The sequence below is a fragment of the Punica granatum genome, chromosome 4 (assembly GCF_007655135.1).
Source record: "Punica granatum isolate Tunisia-2019 chromosome 4, ASM765513v2, whole genome shotgun sequence".
Classification (NCBI taxonomy): Eukaryota; Viridiplantae; Streptophyta; class Magnoliopsida; order Myrtales; family Lythraceae; genus Punica; species Punica granatum.
Window position 1 is genome coordinate 28,609,489 of NC_045130.1, and position 20,828 is coordinate 28,630,316.

General features: G+C 40.4%; 1 pseudogene; it reads left to right on the forward strand.

Annotated features, from left to right (window-relative positions):
* The first annotated feature begins 26 nt into the window (after positions 1 to 26).
* LOC116204278 lies at positions 27 to 20,344 on the forward strand (annotated as a pseudogene).
* Positions 20,345 to 20,828: the final 484 nt, after the last annotated feature.

The window sequence follows — 20,828 nt, forward strand, 5'->3', positions numbered from 1 at the left end:
ACCTGAGCTTGCTGGATCCAGGCTTGATGGAGGGAACTTCCGATGGGGTAGTAGAAGATGAAAAGTTGCTCATTACCTACGACTCCTGGAGGACTACATGTCTGATTAGGAAGCAATGGGAGCAGAATCAAATGTAATCACCGTATAGAATGGATACAACTACCCGTGGCGATTCCATAGTACGACGGATTTAATTTGCTCTTATCATTAGGTCCCGAAGAAAATAAAAACATTTGGCCAGTCACTTAAACAATAAATTCGTTGATTCAACTTATCCATCCCTGGTTCAATGTAATGGAATGGAATCACCATATTTGTATAGCGATTTCTTTTCATTTTCATTCTTTTCCATCGTACGAAGTAGCCAAAGCAAGAACTAGGAGACATCTCATGTAAGGCCAATGAATCAATGCTAAACCTCGTGTTGATCTTAATGGAGGGATTGCCTCCATGAGGCTTGCTCACTGTCCATAACTCATAGGGGATCATAACAAAATTTGATCCATCCATTGCTTCACAAACATGGGCTCAAAACAAACATCAAATGGGCCCAATAAGCACAAGCAAAGAGCTCCTCGTGGCAATTCGTGGGCTGGCCCATTTTCTGTGGTGGGCCCACTTAAAAAAATAAAACTGGGGCCTACGTGTGGAATTTCTTGGACCAATTTGTACCTCATCTGCTGTTCTTAACCAGGAAAGATGAGAAAAAATGCAGCCAATAAGCCATGTTGATGTTTCGAATCGACGATTTGGCTGTAGATTCCCTTCGCTGTACAAATGCCCAAAAGAAAGAAAAAGGATATCTAAGAGTACAGCAGAGAAAAGGAGATAATCGATTCACTATGGGTATCTAATTAATTATATAATGGAATATTTGTCAATTTCCAACCTTTTCAAAAATTCTACCTTTTAAGGTAAGGCTCTAGCAACGAGAAGTTGAAAAGACTATATAGAAATGGGGTTGGATTCATTAGATGATGACAACGGAGGGTGGATGACAGTTATTGGAAAATGGAAGGGAATGCCTGAGCTCACACTATGGATCTACGGCTAGTGAAAGTACAAGAAGTAAGGCCATCGTTCGAAATTGCAGCAAATCGCATAACGTGTCTGGCCTAGCTAGTAGGAACTAGGAAGTGACGAAAAAGGGGAAGTAGAGTGAGTCTCGTATGAGCTTGGCAGGGTAAAAGTTCAATAAACAAGCTTCCCATTCCCCCCCAGGCGGGAATTAGCATCTCACAATCAGAAGTTCATAAAAAAATTTACGATACAGTTTAACATTTCTTTCAGGGTTAATATCATTATATAGTATGATATTTTGAAAATTTTCACCACATAGCACATACACTATTAATTTCACCATTCAGCACAATATTTTGAAATTTTTTCATGACATAGCACAACAAGCAATAATTTCACCACATAACGCAAAATTTTAAATTTTTTTCACCACGTAGCAGGACGTTAGTTTTCATCAATTTTTTGTGCTATATGGTGAAAAATTTTCACAATTTTGTGCTGTATGGTGAAAAAAATCACAATTTTGTTATAATTAGTGAAATTATTGCTTATTGTACTATGTAATGAAAAATTTTCAAAATATCATGCTGAATGGTAAAACTAATATGATATGTGCTATGGTAAAAATTTTCAAAATATCATGCTGAATGGTAAAACTAATATGATATGTGCTATGGTAAAAATTTTCAAAATATCGTTTTATATGGTGATATTAACCCCCTTTTTTTTACGAAGATTCATATATTTGTCGAAGTGCTCACATGATTATATAAACGGATTACCCATTAACCAACTCATTACCATGAGTTCAATGATTTTTTTTTCAATTTACAATGGAGGCCCATGGGCCTAATACATTGAAATAATAAATGAGATATAAAGAGATACGGATAGTCTCATTGGGTATCGAATCTGAGATCTCTTGATCACCAGACGAGAGGTGCACCACTGTATTATACCCTCTTTTGATAGAGTTTAGCCAATCTTAATCAATTAGAGCCAATCAACTAATTAATTTGTGATTATGCATAAAAAAGTTTATCTGAGGAATGTGTTTCATAAGACCTATTTCTATCTTTTCGCCCTATTTCTGTTTTTTCTATTCCTTATTCAAGACAACCAAACATCATAGTTATAATTCTCAATTTTGTTATTCCATCCAACAAAAAAAAATCATTAGAATTTCTATTCTATTCCCTGTCTATTATATTTCTTGTTTATTCTATTATGTATCAATTTTATTTCAGCGAACCAAGCGTAACCTAAAAGTGTACAAGATCCACATAAAGCTATGCGTCCATAAATGCATGTATAATAATAAATTAAGCAAAATGCCAGCATTTAATTGCCCTAAGGAGGGGTTGTATCCAAGAAATCATTGATTCATTTAGGGCTCATACATCACACCGAGCTGTGCATTCGTTCTACATAAACTGATATGATGGAGCAAAGGGGTTGACAGCAGCTAGTCTGGCATCCTCCTCGTATTTATGGCATTCATTCATCTTTGGCAGTTCGAATCTATGAACTCATTATGGAAATCTTACTATAGAAGAGATAAATGCAATAATCATTAATCAACACTCAAACAACTTGAGAAGCATCCCGTGATCAAGCCAAATGAATCAGTACTCAAACAACTTGAGAAGTATCTCGTGATCAGGGCCAAACGCCTACTTCAGAATGAGAATTGGCTCCAATCAATAAATTGAGTATAGATCACGATCTCAACAAATATTTTCTCACATGCAAAACTGTATTTGTACTAAAATGAGTACAGCGTCTTTTTGGTCACACACATCTAACATCGCTCTCGTAAGCGGTAGGCAGTGCCCCCACCGCTTGCACTAATCCCAATTTGAGATTTTTTTAGTTCCATGTTATTTTTTATTTTATTTAGTTTGTTTTGAGTCTCACAAGTTGCCATATGCAAAATTTCCCTCAGAAAGGCTACCATGCCAGCATTCCATCCATTTTTTAACGGAAGATAGACGATGTGCTATGGCGTGAAAAAAAATTGTTTTTTTTTTCTTGTTATATGGAAGTTCTTTCAATTTGTGCTGCAACATGATAAATTTTGTTTTTTTTGTGCTGTATAGTGAAATTATTTCGATTTATTACATCGCCGTTCCTTCTCCAATATAGTGATATCATATAAATTTATCATAATTCTTTAAGATACTTGGATATAATTATTGGATATTACATAGTATAGCAAAAGAATTTTTTTATGAAAATTTTAATTGTAGTAAATATTCCATGCAATGCACGGTTCAAGAAACCTATTCTTTTATAAACTCATGTATTTTTAAACAATATTATGAAGTGGAATGATAACTCTCGAAAGCAACTTCATCTGGATCACAGTGGTCAGCATCTAGCCACCTCGAACCCCCATTGATCAACACCACAAAGCAGCCTACTGCTAGCCACTGACCCTTCACAAGATCATTGATGGAAATGCTCTCCCATGGACTCATCATTGGTCCCACGGGCCCTGGTCGGGCCACAAGAACCTCAGTTCAAGCAATCACTTGAGGATTTGCAATTTAGGTGGCCCGACTTCAGCTGTAGTAGGGATATGGGTGAGGGGCAATTCAAAACATATACAAATATAGGGACTGCTATAACAATGGAAACTTCACGACCAACAGCAATTATGCGGAGAACTGCCGCCGCCTCCTCTGCTCTCTCCCGTCCAACGTCACGGCCAATGGCGGGTTCTTCTCGGGAAGCCTTGGCACTAGTCTTGACACAGTCTATGCCCTAAGTTTCTGCATTGGCGGAGACCTTCCAGCACAAAACTCGACAGCCTCTGCAAACTCCACATCCATGGGACTGATGGAAAGCTGCCCATATCAAAAGCAAGGCGCCGCATTTGAAGGTGATTTCAGCATCGCTCGTTACTCATACAACCCGATCTATGGGATCCTCAACAAAAGTATAGATATGATGGTTTGCAATATGATGGATCTCAAGATGAGCTGGGACAGTTTCAACCAAACTTGGTGGAATCATATGGAAAGCCTCGCCGTGGGGCCCCAAAGGGGTCCACTAGGCTTAAGTTTGCGATAGGGGAAGCAAGTCTGCCCGACTCCCGTAATATTTATGCACTCTACTAGTGTAGTCCCGACCTGTCAGAGAGTGATTGCCTTAGGTGCTTGATTCATTCAATCAGTGATTATCAGAACTGGTGCCGAGATAATTCAGGTGGGGTCGTTTGCTACCCAAGCTGTTATTTGCGGTGGGATCTATACTACATCTATGTGTACTCACCGGCCCCTCCACAACCATCTCCACCGCCACCACCCTCATCACCACCTCCACCAGGTGCTCCTCCGCCCGCATCGACTAATACAACAAGCATCGACAAAGGTACATGTATGTTCATATCACAGGGACTTCATATGATTAAGGGTTGATAGTTCACTGGCCACTGAACTTTGCATAACGCGTTTAGAAATAAGATGGTCCTCGAGATTCATTAAACCATATTGAGCCTTATTGACTAATTAAACTTCACCATTGACGGGGAGGGTAACATATCCGTATCAGCTGGGTTTTCTGGGTAAATAGCATATGCGGTATCTGTAAGCTTAAGATTTTAGATCAGTCAATAAATAATTTTTTTTTGGAAAAGTATTTAAAATTATTTTCCATAAAAAAGTAATAATGATTATTAATAATATCTCCCTATGTGAGGCTTGTCATTGATAAGATGTTTTTCTTTGCAGGCAAAAGAAAAATCTCAGTAGGTGTAATCGTTGCCATCGTTGTTCCCATCTTTGTGGCAGTGGTTGTTTTCCTCATCCTCTGTTGCTTCCTGCGAAAGAGAACAATGCGGAGACATGAAGTTCCACAGTACACAAGCGGTACATTCCATATTGAGAGATTGATTGTGTTTCAAATTTCCAATTATCAACTTGAAGCCTGACTTATTTCATGTTTGTTCCGTTAGTCAGAAATGATATCACAACTACCGAATCTCTGCTATTTGATTTTGAGGCAATACAAGCTGCCGCGACCAATTTCTCTGCTGTTAATAAATTAGGTGAAGGCGGGTTCCGAGTAGTATACAAGGTACAGTAAAAGCGTAATTTACCGTGATTGATATTTTTGCATAAACAATGGAACTAAAGTGAAAATTTTCGTATGAATGACCTTCAAGTCGTTTGGTTTGACAAACAATTGATTTAGGGCTGGCTTCATGATGGACAATATGTTGCAGTGAAGAGATTGTTTAGGAGCTCAGCTCAAGGAACGGCAGAATTAAAGAACGAGGTCGAGGTGGTGGTAAAACTCCAACACAGAAATCTGGTGCGGCTACTTGGGTTTTCTGTGCAAGGAGAACAGAAGATACTCATCTTCGAATATATGCCAAACAAGAGCCTGGATAACTTTTTATTCGGTCTACTCTGCCTCATGAATTGATGTCTACCTAGTAATTAATGCACCGTTTGGATTCCCAAACACCCCATTTTAATTTTAACTTTAACTTTAACTCAACCCACTACACAATAAAAATACACATTTCCAAGTCAAAAATTTTAATTTTAACTTTAACTCAACACACTACACAACAAAAACACACATTTCCCAAGTCAAAATTTATAATCACATCTCATTTGTCATTTTCCACAATCAAAATCAAAATCAAAATCAAAATCAAAATTACTTTTTAACTCTGAATCCTAACGCACCATAAGTTTCTTTATATTGATTTAAGATTTTCTTAAACAATGGCACACCCGGAGAAACGTGGACTCTTGGACTGGTTGGGAATAGCTCAAGGGATGCTTTATCTGAATGAATATTCTCCGCTTAGAATAATTCACCTTGACCTCAAGACTGCCAACATTCTCTTAGATGCCAATACGCACCCAATGATTTCAGATTTTGGAATGGCGAGGATCATTGAGGTTGATCAAACCCGAGGATTTGCTAGCAAAATTGCGGGGACATCCCCACCAATCAGCCCCATCATGCTCATTCTGCCAATTGACATGAGATTTAAAAGTTGTTCTTTCTGAATCCGAATGAATACTAACAAATTTGGGGGGCATGAAATTGAATCGCCATTTTTTATTCTTCCTCTTCTCCTCTTTCCTCCTCCTATTACCCTGATCTCATTAGAAATTCAGTACGTTTTTTCACATTGTTTTCTTCAATCAGATTGGTTTCCATTGTAATGCCTTGTTCATACGCATGAATGAAATATTAACAAGATAGGTTAATAAAATTTAAATTTTTTTCGTGGCATATATCACATGAAGGATTTCCTTGCTCCGCACTGTGACAGCGGTGGGTCTTTCATGGGTGAGGCTGAGGCCAAACGGAGACGCCGCCCGCTGCTCCGATCTCTCACTTTCTCTCTCTGCCTCCGTCCTTGTTTGCACCTCTACCACCCGTGAGTAGTGGGCTCGTTGGAGGGGGTTGTTGCAGGCGGCAGTCCCTCACAAATCGGTGAAGTGTGTGTTTTTCGTTTTTTCTTTTTTCTTTTTTTAAGATTTACCTTTTATTAATTCGATTCTTCTATATTGACGTAGCATTGGACCTACACATCCAATTCTGTTTGTTTTAACCACAAACTAGATGAAAACCCGCACCTACTAAGGAATTTAACGATAGAATTCTTGAAATATAAAAACTTATTCCTATTTGTTAATTAATGAAAATTTTGATCTACATATATATATATATATATTATTGAAGGGTTTTCAAGTTAATAAAGCAACAACCATAGTAAAACTAGAATAGAGATTTTATTAAAACAATTAATATCGACAGAAAAAGTTTGAAAAACAAATTAGTTAAAAATTTTAATTCTGCAACTTAAACTTCAACCAAAGAATAAGAACAAATAACTAAAACTATTGAACTCGAAGATCATGGAGAAAAGATTTCCATTAAATTATGAAATAGGAATAAAAAGGAAACATTCAAGGCATATAAATTAGAAAAGTCTTACCGTTAATGAAGTGACATCCATAATGGAATTGGAATAGGGATCATGTCAAGAAAATCAATATAGAAACAGTTAATCTCAAATAAAGTTCATTTAACAAATCAAAGTTCAATTACGAAAAAGAAAACTCCGGAGAAGATTATCTGAACAATCAAAATATCAAAGCAATTAGTTTGAAATTTGCATTAAAAATTCATTCTAGGAATCAAAACTCAACCAAGGAAAAGAAAATATGGAGGAGAAAGAAAAAATATACAGAATATTGCTCTCCTTTAACCGATGCTCGGTTAGACAGAGGATTATATACATAGAGGTTGAATTGTCAGAAAACTATAATTGTATATTTATTTAATATATTTAATCCATATATTCTTAATCTATATACACTAACCATTATAATCTAGACATATTTAATTTAGACATATTTAATTGAAGCAGTGACAATATCCATCTGTACTACTTCAAAAAGGAGAAGGGAGTTTTTCGTCTAATTTTCCCTCTCCAGAATTGCCCTTTAGTTTTTTTCTCAACGTTCCTGCACTGTGGTGGTTACATTCGTAGTTTCTGTTCTTACTCACCGCACGATCACCATCGTCTCTTTTCACGGTCACTCCCCCTGACGGTTTCACGTTTCAAATAACTGACAAGATGCTTTCCAAGCTACAGGCTCTTTCCATTTTGCTGCATTCGTCCAAAAAACTACACCCATGCCATTGTGTTCTTCCTCATGTAATACCTTTAATCTCAATCCAACTTTTTTTTTTTTAAGTTCTATATTATTGTTTATTTAATTTAGTTTGTTTTAGTCTCACAAGTTGCCATCTGTGCAAAATTTCCCCAAAAAAGGCTACCACATCCGTGTTCGACCCATTTTTTTTACGGAATATAGACAATGTGCCATGGGGTGAAAAAAATTTGTTCTTTCTTACTATACGGTGAAGTTATTTCAATTTATACTGCAACGTGAAAAATTTTATTTTTTCCGTTCTATCTGGTGAAATTATTTTGATTTATTACATCACTGCTCCTTCTCCAATATAGTAGTATTATATAAATTTATCATAATTCCTTTAGATACTTGGATATAATTATTAGATATTAGATAGAATAGAAAAATAATCTTTTATGAAAATTATATTTGTAGTAAATATTATGTGCAACGCATTGTCCAAGAAACATAGTCTCTTATAAACTCATGTTTTTCTAAACAGTATTCTAATGTGGAACAATAACTCTCTAAAGCAACTTCATCTGGATCACGGTGGTCAGCATCTGGCCACGCCGAACCCCCGTTGATCAAAAGCATAAGGCAGCCTGCTAGCCACTGACCCTTCACAAGATCATTGATGGAAATGCTCTCCCATGGACTCGTCATGGGTCCCAGGGGCCCTGGTTGGGGCACAAGAGCCTCACTTCGAGCAAGCATTTGGGGATTTGCAATTGAGGTGGCCCGACATCGGCTATAGTAGGAATGTGGGTGAGGGGCAATTGAAAATTTTTACAAATATAGGGACGGATTGTTAGCATAAATAATAATATTATGCAGTGCGCAACGCACACCTTGAGGACTGCGATCAATTGACCGTGGGAGACCAGAGGCATAGTCAGAGAGAGGATTCAATGCAGTGTCGTCTATCGTTAGCGGCAATTCAAAAAAAAAGTTACAAATGTCGGGACTGATTGTGACAATAACTAATAATAATATGCATTATGCAGTGTGCACACCGTGAGGAATGGGATCGATTGACCATAAGAGACCAAAGGCATAGTACGAGAGAGGATTCAATGGACTATCTTCTGTCCTTTACTTCCTAAATAATTTGGTATCCATCGCAATCGGTGGCACTTCCATACCTCTTTACCTCCCGATTTACCCTTTAAGTTACAAAATAAAAAACAGGGCATTTTGCCAAGCCCTGAAAGTGAGTAGCCTTTGTATGCATGAAAGCCTATGACTATGACTTCGGTTAGAGGTGTCTCGCATCAAGCCCGAAAGACTCAAAGACCCGAAGATCCGTAAACGAGAACAAAGAATCGACTAAATGAAAGGAATGGGTAATTAGAAAAAATAGCCACGATAAATACCCAAATTGCTACGGCAGTTTGAACAGAGATGAATGCAGCAAAATTGCCACGACAATTGTTGTGATTGTCGTGACATAGATGGCGGAGAGCATGAAGATCTTGGGATTCAGTTTTTGATTTGGTGAGATTTCATTGTAATTTAGAATTCATTCAAAGGAGAAATATGTCAAGGTGGTCCTGTAGATATCCTTAGAGATAAATATTTTAAGATATATTCTTGGGGATATTTAGAGTATATATCTGATAATAGGGATGTGGGTCTTGTAATCTATATATATGGGAAAAGCCTAGAAAGATAATTTACGTTGGGTGAGAATCATGAGTAATCTTCTTGAGAAATTCTCGAGTATTCTCTTGGAGGCTCTAGGATTCATAGAGTAAGAGAGTTGTGACGATTAAAAGGATTGGAGGCTCTTCTCGGTTTGGCTCTTGTAAAGGGAGCTGGGAAACACGAGTATCATCTCTGTTGTAATCTCCTATTTTTGATCTAGTGTATACTCATGCTCTATTCTTGGATATTTCTCTCACCTTGAGGGTTTTACCACATATATTTGGTGTCATTTATTTTTCGATTTCTAGTTATTCTAATATCGTTTGAGCATCTTGTTATAACAAGTGGTATCAAAGCACAAGTCTTGGAACTATTGAAAATATCGAGCACGAGATTCGAGGTGGAGAAATTCAATGGGATGAACGACTTTGAATTGCGTCAGATAGAGATGAAGGCTTTGCTAGTGAAGCACAGCCTTGAGGGAGCACTAGGAGGAAAGAGTAAGCTGCCCACGACCTTGTCACTGGACGAGAAGATCGTGATGGTTCTCACCAATGTCGATATTAATATCAAGTATATTGCTGCTGAGTATTCTATTGGAGTCCTATGAGAGATTCGTCATCACCATTCTCTATGTAACAATAAGCATCTCCTTAGAGGACGTCAAGGCGACGTTAAACTAGAAAGAGTTGTTAAAGAAGGTGATTGGTATTTTTAGAGGGGGTGTAAGGACAGTAAGGAACCTACCACGAGGAGTAGAACGGACTGTTCACGGCGAAAAGTACAGGCAACGATGAATATAGGTGTGTTGGAGCAATGCGATGGAGAAGACGATATTCTCAGAGTTGCAGCGAATGGGGGACAAAGACCCTCACTACATCGAGTTGGTCAGGTACACTGTGGGTTCTCTATTGGGGTAACTCTTACCATATTTGTCATGATAGAGAATTGTTTACCGCTTATCGGTCGACAGAGGGTGGTAGAAATCTTATGACTGGTCAAAAATGTGATATTTTCGGGATTGGTGCGGTTAGAATCGGGATGTATGATGGTAGTGAGTAATATTGTTAGACATTATGCATGTCCTGGGTATAAGGAGAAACTTGATCTCGTTACAAAGTCTAGATGGTCTTGTTTGTAAGTACAGGATCTTGAACAGAGTCATGAAAGCCTCGATAGATGCTCTTGTATTGATGATAGGGGTGTTGCTGGAAGGATTGTATGCCTTGCAGGATAAAACCGATTCTACATCAGCAATCGAGTGGACTCCTAAAGAAAAATACTTGGATGTTCTCAGGCATGGATGGGTGAACCAATGTAAGGATTACATAATGGTTGGTAAGTCCTCGAAATCCCTCGTGAAGAGATATGTCATTCTTGATGAAGCTGCTTTGACCAAGCGGTGTAAGAGTGCATCCTAAGTGAAGGTGGAGCCTTGTGCAAAAGCAAATCTTGGAAGAAGGTGGAGTTTGAAGACTGGAGAACACCTAAATCTCAGCCTATGGTGATAGAGGATGTTTAAGATGAAAGATCTGACAGGAGGCAGCATTCTCTATGGAGTAGTTCGCAAACAAGAGATAGGCTGCGGAAGCAGTCAAAACCGCTAAAGAAATGTGGGCTTGGAGAACTAGTGGTTTTGGAGAATGTTGAAGTCGCGACAAAGTCGACTTGTCTCATGGTCGGTGAAAGTTTTGCAAAAATTCCGACGAACCCTGACGCTTCTGATAAGTCCGAGGGTGGCTTGGACTTGAGCGATAGGTGTAAGAATTAAGGTGGAGCCCGTGAGGGATGTGATGGAGCAGTCGAGTATGAGAAGCTAGATCCCAGTTTGGCTCGATGCGAGCCAAGGTGGAGATTTGTTAGAGGTGTCTCGCATTAAGCTCAGTGCGGACCCGAATATGCTCTCGTCGAGGCCCGCATGCACATGGCTTGGGATTGTCCACCTTCCCGGGGATGCGTGACGGACACACATGAGAAGGAGTCGCCACTACTTGTTTACGACCTGAAGGTCGAGGGCCAGTAAATTACCCAGGTCTAGGGGTAATGGTCCACCTAGTTTTGCTAAGGCACTGGTTGTTGCGGAACTGGAAAAGTCAGAGTTCGGGGGTTCACGTTACGTGCGGGCCTATATCTCGCATGCTCTTTCGGTACTCTAACTTGCTAGACTTGCCGTTTTATTTATTTACCGTGTAATTAGGCTGCGCTCGGCTTACACGTTTTGACACCGAAAATTCGATGAACTAAACGATGCGGATTAAGAAACCAAGAGAGAGGTAAGCCTATGCATCGAGGAATTGGTTCACTATCTTCGCATTACAGTTCATCAGACGGGGACAATTGACTCCCTGTGAGAACCGAAACCGCGAAGCTTAAGGTCTACTTTTCTCTAGGTAAGCATAGGCCAACTCGATCAGTTTGACACTCGGACCATTCACTCACCGACTGGGATTCTTACAAGAATAAATGTAAAAAGTGAATGCTCTTACAATGTGCTCTCAAAATAATACAAATTACAAATTATAAATGGTTGAATTTCGGTCAGTTTGCGTTCGATTATTATTCCGCTCAGATTTGCCATGAGTTTATGAAAAAGACCGAAACCAAAATTCAACTGCACGCTCGGTGAATGGGGCGTTGGACCCCGTGATCGATGATTAGGGCGTTGAACCCCAAGTGCATTGCAACTTATGGGTCGGGCTCGATCCGCGTGGACAAAGATGAGCAGAAACATAACACACAACATGTAAATAAGCAGACAAGGTGTTTGTCATTGGCAAGTGTACGTGGATTAGCAAGTTATTAGCCCAGGGTATTTTGGCATGCAAATGTCCTATGCTGAGCAGACAAATGCGTACAATGCATTTTCATATGGCTTTGTTTCAAGGACCAGACAGACATGACGTCTGTAGTCAAGTCTTTTATGTGTGGATTGCTTTTAAAAGTTGTTCTATATTGCGATAATGCAGTGCTTACAAATTATCACAGAACAAGCCCTTTTTGTCAGAATAGCTTAAAACCTAATGCCTTAACCTACTATTACCCATGCATACTTTAGTCGAATGCATGCTTAATCGGGTATTTGTGTTTTGGTTCAGAATACCCGACTAAATACCCAAAAACTATGCTAGGATGTCAAAAACTCATTAGCAGGATAAGAAGGAGCTATGCAGATGAACTTGCACCTGAACAGGTAGCCTGTCCTTATTCTAGTACCGTAGTGTTTCTATTAAGCTAACCTTAGGTGTGTCGCTAAATTGAAAAAAGATGATTTTGCCCTTGACTTGAAAATGGTTTTCATAAAACGTGATGCTGGCCACCTCGACCTGTAGCCGATGCCAACCAACTCCCTAGGTCTTCCAGGGTTATGGAAGAACCTCGAAAAAGCCAAGGAACCGGTCGATCTATCTGGAAGTGATCTAGGAAGAACTTCTAAGTCCCGACCTGAGTTACCTGATATCAGGCAAGATCTCAAGTCAGTGCGTGCAAGTCATTCTTAAAAATCTGTGCTACATCGGATCACGCGTCTCGGATTTTGGAAAAAGGTAAGTTTTGAAAATGGCATTAACGTCATTTTGCAAATGATCGATGCGAGTTATCGGTTAATGGCCAATTCGTGCAAGCTTGTTAATGTCGAGTGGATTAATCGTGTAAGCGTCCCGATTAACCCGTTTGTGGGATTACAACTTAAGGATTATTGCCGAATGCATTAAATGTGGGTTATAGACAATTAGACAGATTATAAAATTGACTGCCTAAATGGAGTCTGAATATCTAAAAATCTTAATTTGATGAAAACAATTCATGACACAGCGACCAAGACGGATCTAGGAAGGTCGAGGAAAATTTGGTCAGAATGAATAAAATATCCTCAAATCCTCATGGGTTCACAAAAGTCACCGATACATAAATCCATGCATATTACTTGGAAAATAATATTTTAAAAGGCGTTTTAATGCTTGGTTTGCGATGATAATGAAAATGCGATTGCACAAAATCCGAGAAATGAATTTCATCGAGGTAAAGAGGCCGTCCTTGACCCGAATGAGGTTAAGGAGCTCTCGGTTCTCTCCCCTATAGGATGGGCATGAGCCTCCTTGAATCGTTTCAGGTTCTAGGTGGTCTCTTTAACCCGATTCTAACTATTTCTCGCATGCTCAAACATTAAACACGATAAATAACATGGTTATTGCAAAGCCGGTACCGTCATGATCTCGAAAAACATGTTTAATATATAAGCATGCACAAACATGATATTAAAAGAATCGATAAAACGGTACCAACATCATGGCTGCGGAAAAACATAAGAACACAAGAAACGACATAAATCGGGAAGGAGAAGGCCACCTTTGGCCCGGAAAGGCCAAGGAAGCTCTCGGCCACCTCCCTTGGAGGTAAGGCCGAGAGGCCTCTTGACTTTCCCGAGCCAGAATGGTCTCCCTAAACCCAAATTAAGCCTCTTCTCGTCATGTTTGCATAATATACGACAATAAACATGCATAATACAATATTAAAATGCATAAAAATAGAGCTTGCATGCAAGTCAGTCATGGATCGTCCTATCGCCCCACAAAACGCATGAAAACGTAAAAGTCTTAGCTCCTCTAAGTCTAGAATGGTTATACCTAGTCCCGCGATGCGGGATGGGACTATTAAAAGTCGGGTTGAACCTTTGATAGGTCAGGTTTGGCCTGATTTGCTTGAACAAACCCGATTGGAGCTGGTCGACCCGACTCTTGGGACCTCTTAAGATATGGCTAGAGGTGGCTCAGTGGTCATGGTGGCTCAAGGTGATCCTCATGGTCAAGAACAGCCAAGACAAGCTGGCTAAACCCGAGAAGGCAAAATTGCCCAGTTTTGTACTGAGCTAGATCTATGGCTTACAAGCTTCAAACGACAAATCTAACCTCAGAAATAGACTCAGGGGTGTCGATCATGTGTTCGAGTTTCGTGATTTGAAAGAACGACGTATCGGCAATGTGCGCAAGAAAACGATCCTGATGAGCCTAAGATTGCTCATTTTTTATAAGAAGTGCTCGAGTGATTTTGGGGCTCGGAAGCCAGTTTTGCTCGTTTCAGGCGATCAGAGCAAAGTTAGTCATTTCTGAAAGCGCATCTCATTTTTGCATTTCGCATTGGTTGTTTTCACATGCATTGTCATTTAGACGGAATTGTCGACCCTTAAACCGGTATCGCAAATATGAAGCCGAAGACGTCCTAGAAATCTGCACCCGGATTTCTCAGATTGCTTCCTGAGTTTCTTGGGCGAGCTGGGGATCGCTGCGATTTTTGATTGTCAAAAACATATCTCCAAGGACGGCCGATGGGCATCTGAGCCCTTTGAAGCACTATTTTGGAGGCGTAGATGGTTTGTGCAATTTAGTCTGAGATTTCCACATCTAGCCTTGGGATTGCTAGCACAGTATTGGCCAGTCGTCTGGCGTCAAGTTTTCGCCAAACAGACCTCCGGTTATGGATTTCTGTCGAAAACGACATTTTCTGCTATTTTGAGGTCACTCGTAAAACTGAAAGCAATCGTGTAGTCTGATTTGACAAATTGCATTTGACCGCTGCAGTTTTCAAAGCAATGCAGGGCTAACTTCAGTTGCTGATGTTTTTGCCAGGCCAATCTCCGGTTATGTGTTTCCGGTGAAAGATTGGCCCGTTCTGTAACTCAGGAGTCATTATGGAAGTTTGAATGATTTTCTAGAAACCATGTGAAGTAAGGCTCATGATCTGTAGAACCGGGGGTTTAACTAAGCCTGACATTGAGTATTAAAATGAATTGGCGATGAATTGGCATTTCGGGACTTATGAAAAGTTTTTTGTATTTGTCTGAAATTGCTCTGTATGGAGCAGTTGATTTGCAAAAAATATTCAGAGACACTTTTCATCTGTTTGGCATCGCGACAGATTTTTGAAGCCCAGCGGAAAATAACATTGTCAGAGTTGATTTTTGTAAATCCTCGTTTGGGGACTTTTTGGACTCTCTGATTGCTCTGTAGGTTTATTGGATGATCGGAGAAGTTCTTCTATCGTGCACCTGAATCATCTGCTTGTCTTTATTGACTTGAGAATGAATAATGACTCGCTGCTCTGTCGAGCCTTCTTTTATATCAATGCTCAAGTCATGGCTTGAATTGTTGTCGATGCTGTTGTTTGAACTGTTGGGCCAAAAACGGGGTGCTGACAAGCTCGAAAGACTCAAAGACCCAAAGATCCGGAAATGAGAATGAAGAATCGACCAAAGAGAAGGAATGAGTAATCAGAAAAAAATTGCCACAGCAAAATACCCAAATTACTACGACAATTTGAACAGAGGCTGATGCAGCGAAATTACCACGACAGTTGTTACAATAGTCGTGGCAAGTTGGCCGAAAGCATGAAGATCTCAAGACTCAGTTTCTGATTTGGTGCGATTTCTTGACAACTCATAATTCATTCAAGGGAGAAATATTCCAACGTAGTCTTGTAGATATCCGTAGAGATAAATATTCTAAGATATATTCTTGGGGATATTTAGAGTATATATATGATAGTAGGGATGTAGGTCTTGTAATCTACAAATATCGGAAGAGCATAGAAAAACAAGTTACCTTCAGTTAGAATCACGTGTAATCTTCTTGAGAAATTCTCGAGTATTCTATTGGAGGCTCTAGGACTCATAGAGTAAGAGAGTTGTGAGGATTAAGAGAATGGTTTTCAAAATCATGATTCGAATCGTAGAATCGTACGATTCTACGATTCAAGGGGAGTCATCCGATTCCGATTCGGGTAGATGAGTTGGAAAATGCATAATCAGAACTGAATCGGGCTTTGAATCGTGGAATCGCGGAATTGGGCCGATTCTGCGATTCCGGATCCAGCCCAGACTGGGGCAAAGCCCAGGCCTCATTCGGGCCGTCGGTGGGAGTCGGGCCGAAGCCCAGCCCATTTGCCCTGAGCCCAGCAGTTTCTTCCCCCCCCCCCCCTTCCCCGTTCTTCTCTAGATCCCCTTTCTCCCCGAGTCGCGAAATTGAGTGCCCTAACCCTAAAACATCTCCGGTTCCAAGTTTCTCTCTGGCGGTCCTCTGTGACGATTCAGCCCAAGCTCACATCTCCGGTTCCGAGTTTCTCTCCGACTTCCGAGCCATCTCCGGTTCCAAGTTTCAGTTCGACTTTCGCTTCCGAAGTTCCAACTTCCAACTTTCGAGTTTCAGTCCGAGCTTCACCGCATCGATTTTCTGCAACATCGCCGTCGAAATCCTAATTCTGCTATTTCACCTGATTTGGAATTGGATCTTCCCATAACCGTCTTCCCTGAACATATATCTGATCTCAATCATACATTGAACATTGCCCTAACAACAGAAACAGACCATGGGAGGGGCGAAATGGTAGGCGCCCACTGCAATTGTTGGGTCTCTGTCCCTTCCTCGCTCTTTGCTTCTCTCCCCATCTTCTTATAACTAACCTTAACACCTTCCCATCTCTTGTGTATCCCTTACTCGCAAGCCATAGCTTTGGATTCATATGCAAACATATAAACAAACAACTCATCAATCCAGTTCAGTCGCCTTTCTTCTCTTTCGTTCATCCTCTCTTTTGGGCCCTGACATAATCCTCGCTCTGATATCATGTCTCTGACTTCTGCAAAACACCCTGTTCAATTCTTTAAGCCTGTGAATGTGAGCACAACGAGTGGAAAATCACGTCCAAATGTCTTCAAAGTGACCGCTGCTGCTCCTTGTGTCGATCCGGCTTCTTCGACTAGGATGGCATAGAAGAATACGGGTACCACGCTATATGAGGTCCTGAACGTCATGAGCACAGCCTCCTAGTCGGAGATTAAGGCCGCCTATCGTAGGCTTGCAAAGCTTTACCACCCTGATTCTGCCTCTTTGGAATCTGGTGGGGGTCGGGACTTCGGAAAGTATGCTACATATATATATATGCTATTTTTTTAATTTTTTTTAAATTACAGGTAGAATCTTACGATTCATGATTCGAATCGCGATTCACGATTTTACGACCCTCGACCGATTCTACCTAAAATCGCGATTCTAAAAACCTTGATTAAGAGGATTGGCGCCTCTTCTCGGGTTAGATTTTCTAAAGGGGTTGGAAAACAAGAGTGACATCTCTGTTGTAATCTCCTATTTTTGATCTAGTGGATATTCCTACTCTATCTGTGGATATTTTCATTGCCTTGAGGGTTTTACCACGTATGTTTGGTGTTATTTATTTTCCGATTGCTAGTTACTCTAATCTCCTTTGAGCTTCTTGTTACAATAGCTTCTCTCCTCAGATTTTCCTTAGCTTTAATCGCTTAACTCAGCACTTCCTCAATTATTCTACTCTTCTTTCTCTTCTATAGCCTGGCGATTCCGACTCAAATCAATGCCTATTGCTATAACAATTGAAACTTCACGGCCAACATTGCTTACTTTGAGAACCGTCGCCTTCTCCTCTCCTCTCACCCCTCCAAAGTCAAGGCCAAGGGCGGATTCTTCTAGGGAAGCCTTGGCACTAGCCCCACCAAAGTCACGTATATTTGGTGTCATTTATTTTCCGATTTCTAGTTATTGTGATGTTTATTTTCCAATTTCTAATTATTCTAATCTCGTTTGAGTATCTTGTTACAACAGCTTCCCTCCTCAGATTTTCCTCAGCTTTAGTCGTCAACTTCGCACTTCCTCAACCATTCTACTCTTCCTTCTCTTCTATTGTCTAGCGATCCTGGCTCAAATCAACGCCTACCGCTACAACAATGGAAACTTCACGGTCAACAGCACTTACACTGAGAACCGCCGCCTCCTCCTCTCCTCTCTCCCCTCCAAAGTCAAGGGCAACGGCGGGTTCTTCTAGGCAAGACTTGACATTAGCCCCTCCAAAGTCACGTATACTTGGTGTCATTTATTTTCCGATTTCTAGTTATTGTGTCGTTTATTTTCTGATTTCTAATTATTCTAATCTTGTTTAAGCATCTTGTTACAACAGCTTCTCTCCTAAGATTTTCCTCAGCTTTAGTCGCTCAACTCCGCACATCCTCAATCATTCTACTCTTTGCTCTCTTCTACTGTCTAGCGATCCTGGCTCAAATCAATGCCCACTGCTATAACAATGGAAACTTCATGGCCAACAAAACTTACGCTGAGAACTGTTGCCTCCTCCTCTCCGCTCTCCCCTCCAAAGTCAAGGCCAACGGCGGGTTCTTCTACGGAAGCCTTGGCACTAGCCCTGACATAGTCTACGCACTCATTTTCTGCAGGGGAGACCTTCCAACACAAAACTTGACCGCCTCTGCGAACTCTACATCCATGGGACTAATGGAAAGCTGTCCATCTCAAAAGCAAGGTGCCGCATTTGAAAGTGATTTCTGCATCGTTTGTAACTCAGATAGCCCGATCTATGGGATCCTTAACATGAATATAAATATGATGGCTTACAACACCAGGGATCTCGGGATAAGCTGGGACAGTTTCAACCAGACTTGGTGGAATTATATGGAAAGCCTCGCCTCGAGGGCCTCAAAGGGGTCTACTAGGCTTAAGTTTGCGACAGGGGAAGCAAGTCTGCCCCTGACTCCCATACTATTTGTGCACTCCTTCAGTGTAGTCCCAACCTGTCACAGAGTGATTGCGATAGGTGCTTGATTCATTTAATCAGTGATTATCAGAACTGGTGCTGAGATAATTCAGCGATTGCTTTATGATGGTGATGTCTTTGGACAAACAACTGATTCAGGGAAGGCTTCTTAATGGACAAGATGTGGCAGTGAAGAGATTTGTCCCGGAGCTCTGATCAAGGTGCTGAAGAATTTAAGAACGAAGTCATGGTGATGGCAGAGCTACAACATAGAAACCTCGTGCAGCTACTCGGGTTTTGCTTGGAAGGAGAAGAGAAATTAGTCATCTATGAATATGTGCCCAAGAAGAGCCTGGACTATATTTTATTCGGTCTGCTTTTCGAATTTCCTCATGAACTGACGCCTAGTGACTAAGTTTCCTTTATCAATTCTCAGATCTGATAAATAATTGCAGACATGGAAAAACATGCACGCTTGGACTGGTCGAGAAGATAAAAGATAATATCAAGTATAGCTCGAGGGATGCTTTATCTTCATGAAAATTCTCGGCTTTGAGTAATCTTCAAAGCTAGCAACGTTCTCTTAGATGCAAATATGAACCCCAAGATTTCAGATTTTGGATTGGCGAGGATCTTTGGGGTTGACCAAACCCATGCAGCCACCCATACGGTTGTTGGCACACTGTAAGCGATCTTGAATTTCACATTAGTCTTTCTCTTATTCTCACCATGTATCTAGTCGTGCTAACTAGATCTGGTTTGAATAATATTAGTGGTTACATGTCTCCGGAGTATGCAATGCACGGCCATTTCTCAGTGAAATCCAACTGTGTATAGTTTTGGTGTCTTGGTTCTTGAGATTATATCAGGCGAGAAGAACAGTTCTTTCCATCAATCAGGCAGTGCGGAGGATCTTCCAAGCTATGCAAGCTCTCACTAATTTATAAATTTCCATGTCTTCGTTCAACAAGCCCAATGATTTCTAGCAATCGATTGTTTTCTTTCGGAAGTCTTACGTACACAGTATCATAATAAGATTGGATCAACATCCCATACATCCGCCCATTATACTCTTTTTCTCAATGATAATATTGCACATTACACATTCTTTCCTGGAAATTTGAAATGAGAAGAATCCGATCCTTCAGGCCTGGAAACAATGGAGGGATGGAACACTGATGGAAGTGTTGGATCCAATTCTGAGGGAGTCGTGCTCAGGAAATGAAGTCATTAGATGCCTCCAGATGAGCTTGTAATGCCTTCAAGAGGATCCTGCCAATCGGCCCACAATGGCCACGATAGCGCTCACGCTTAACAGTGACTCTATTATTTTACCAGTCCCTCGAGAACCTGCATTATTGCTCTGCAGCAGGAGTAATGGTCAGTTGCACTCAGAGTCTGTGAGCGAAGTGTCAATTACTGATGTTGAACCTCGCTAGAAAGGAGTCACTACACCAGCAAAGAATTTTATGAAGATCACGTGTTCCGACGTCCAAAAAAGAAGAAGACGAGATTGAAGCCCAAGGTGGGGTTCTGAGACTGCCTCCGTGACTGCACATAGATATATTGCAATGACGGTCTCAGAGCTTCAAATCAGTTCAGTCCAATCTTGTATTAATGGCATAATGTATCGAACTGTATGTTTAAAAATTATTGTTCAAGTAACAGTAGCAGAGATGCTTTCATAATTCTTAGTATGTGACAAGTTTTTCGAAGTCAGTTATGGAAACTGTAATAGCTTCGACGAATGTAAAGCTGCTGAATCTGGATGGGTGATCAATTAAATATCGTTGCAAGGCAGGCTATAAAATGCTAGTGAACATCATTTTCGCTTTTCCTTTTCTAAGTTGATCCAGGGAGAATTTCATGTAACTCGCCGAATCCTGCAATTCCATGAGTTTTATACTTGTATTTTTTTCAATA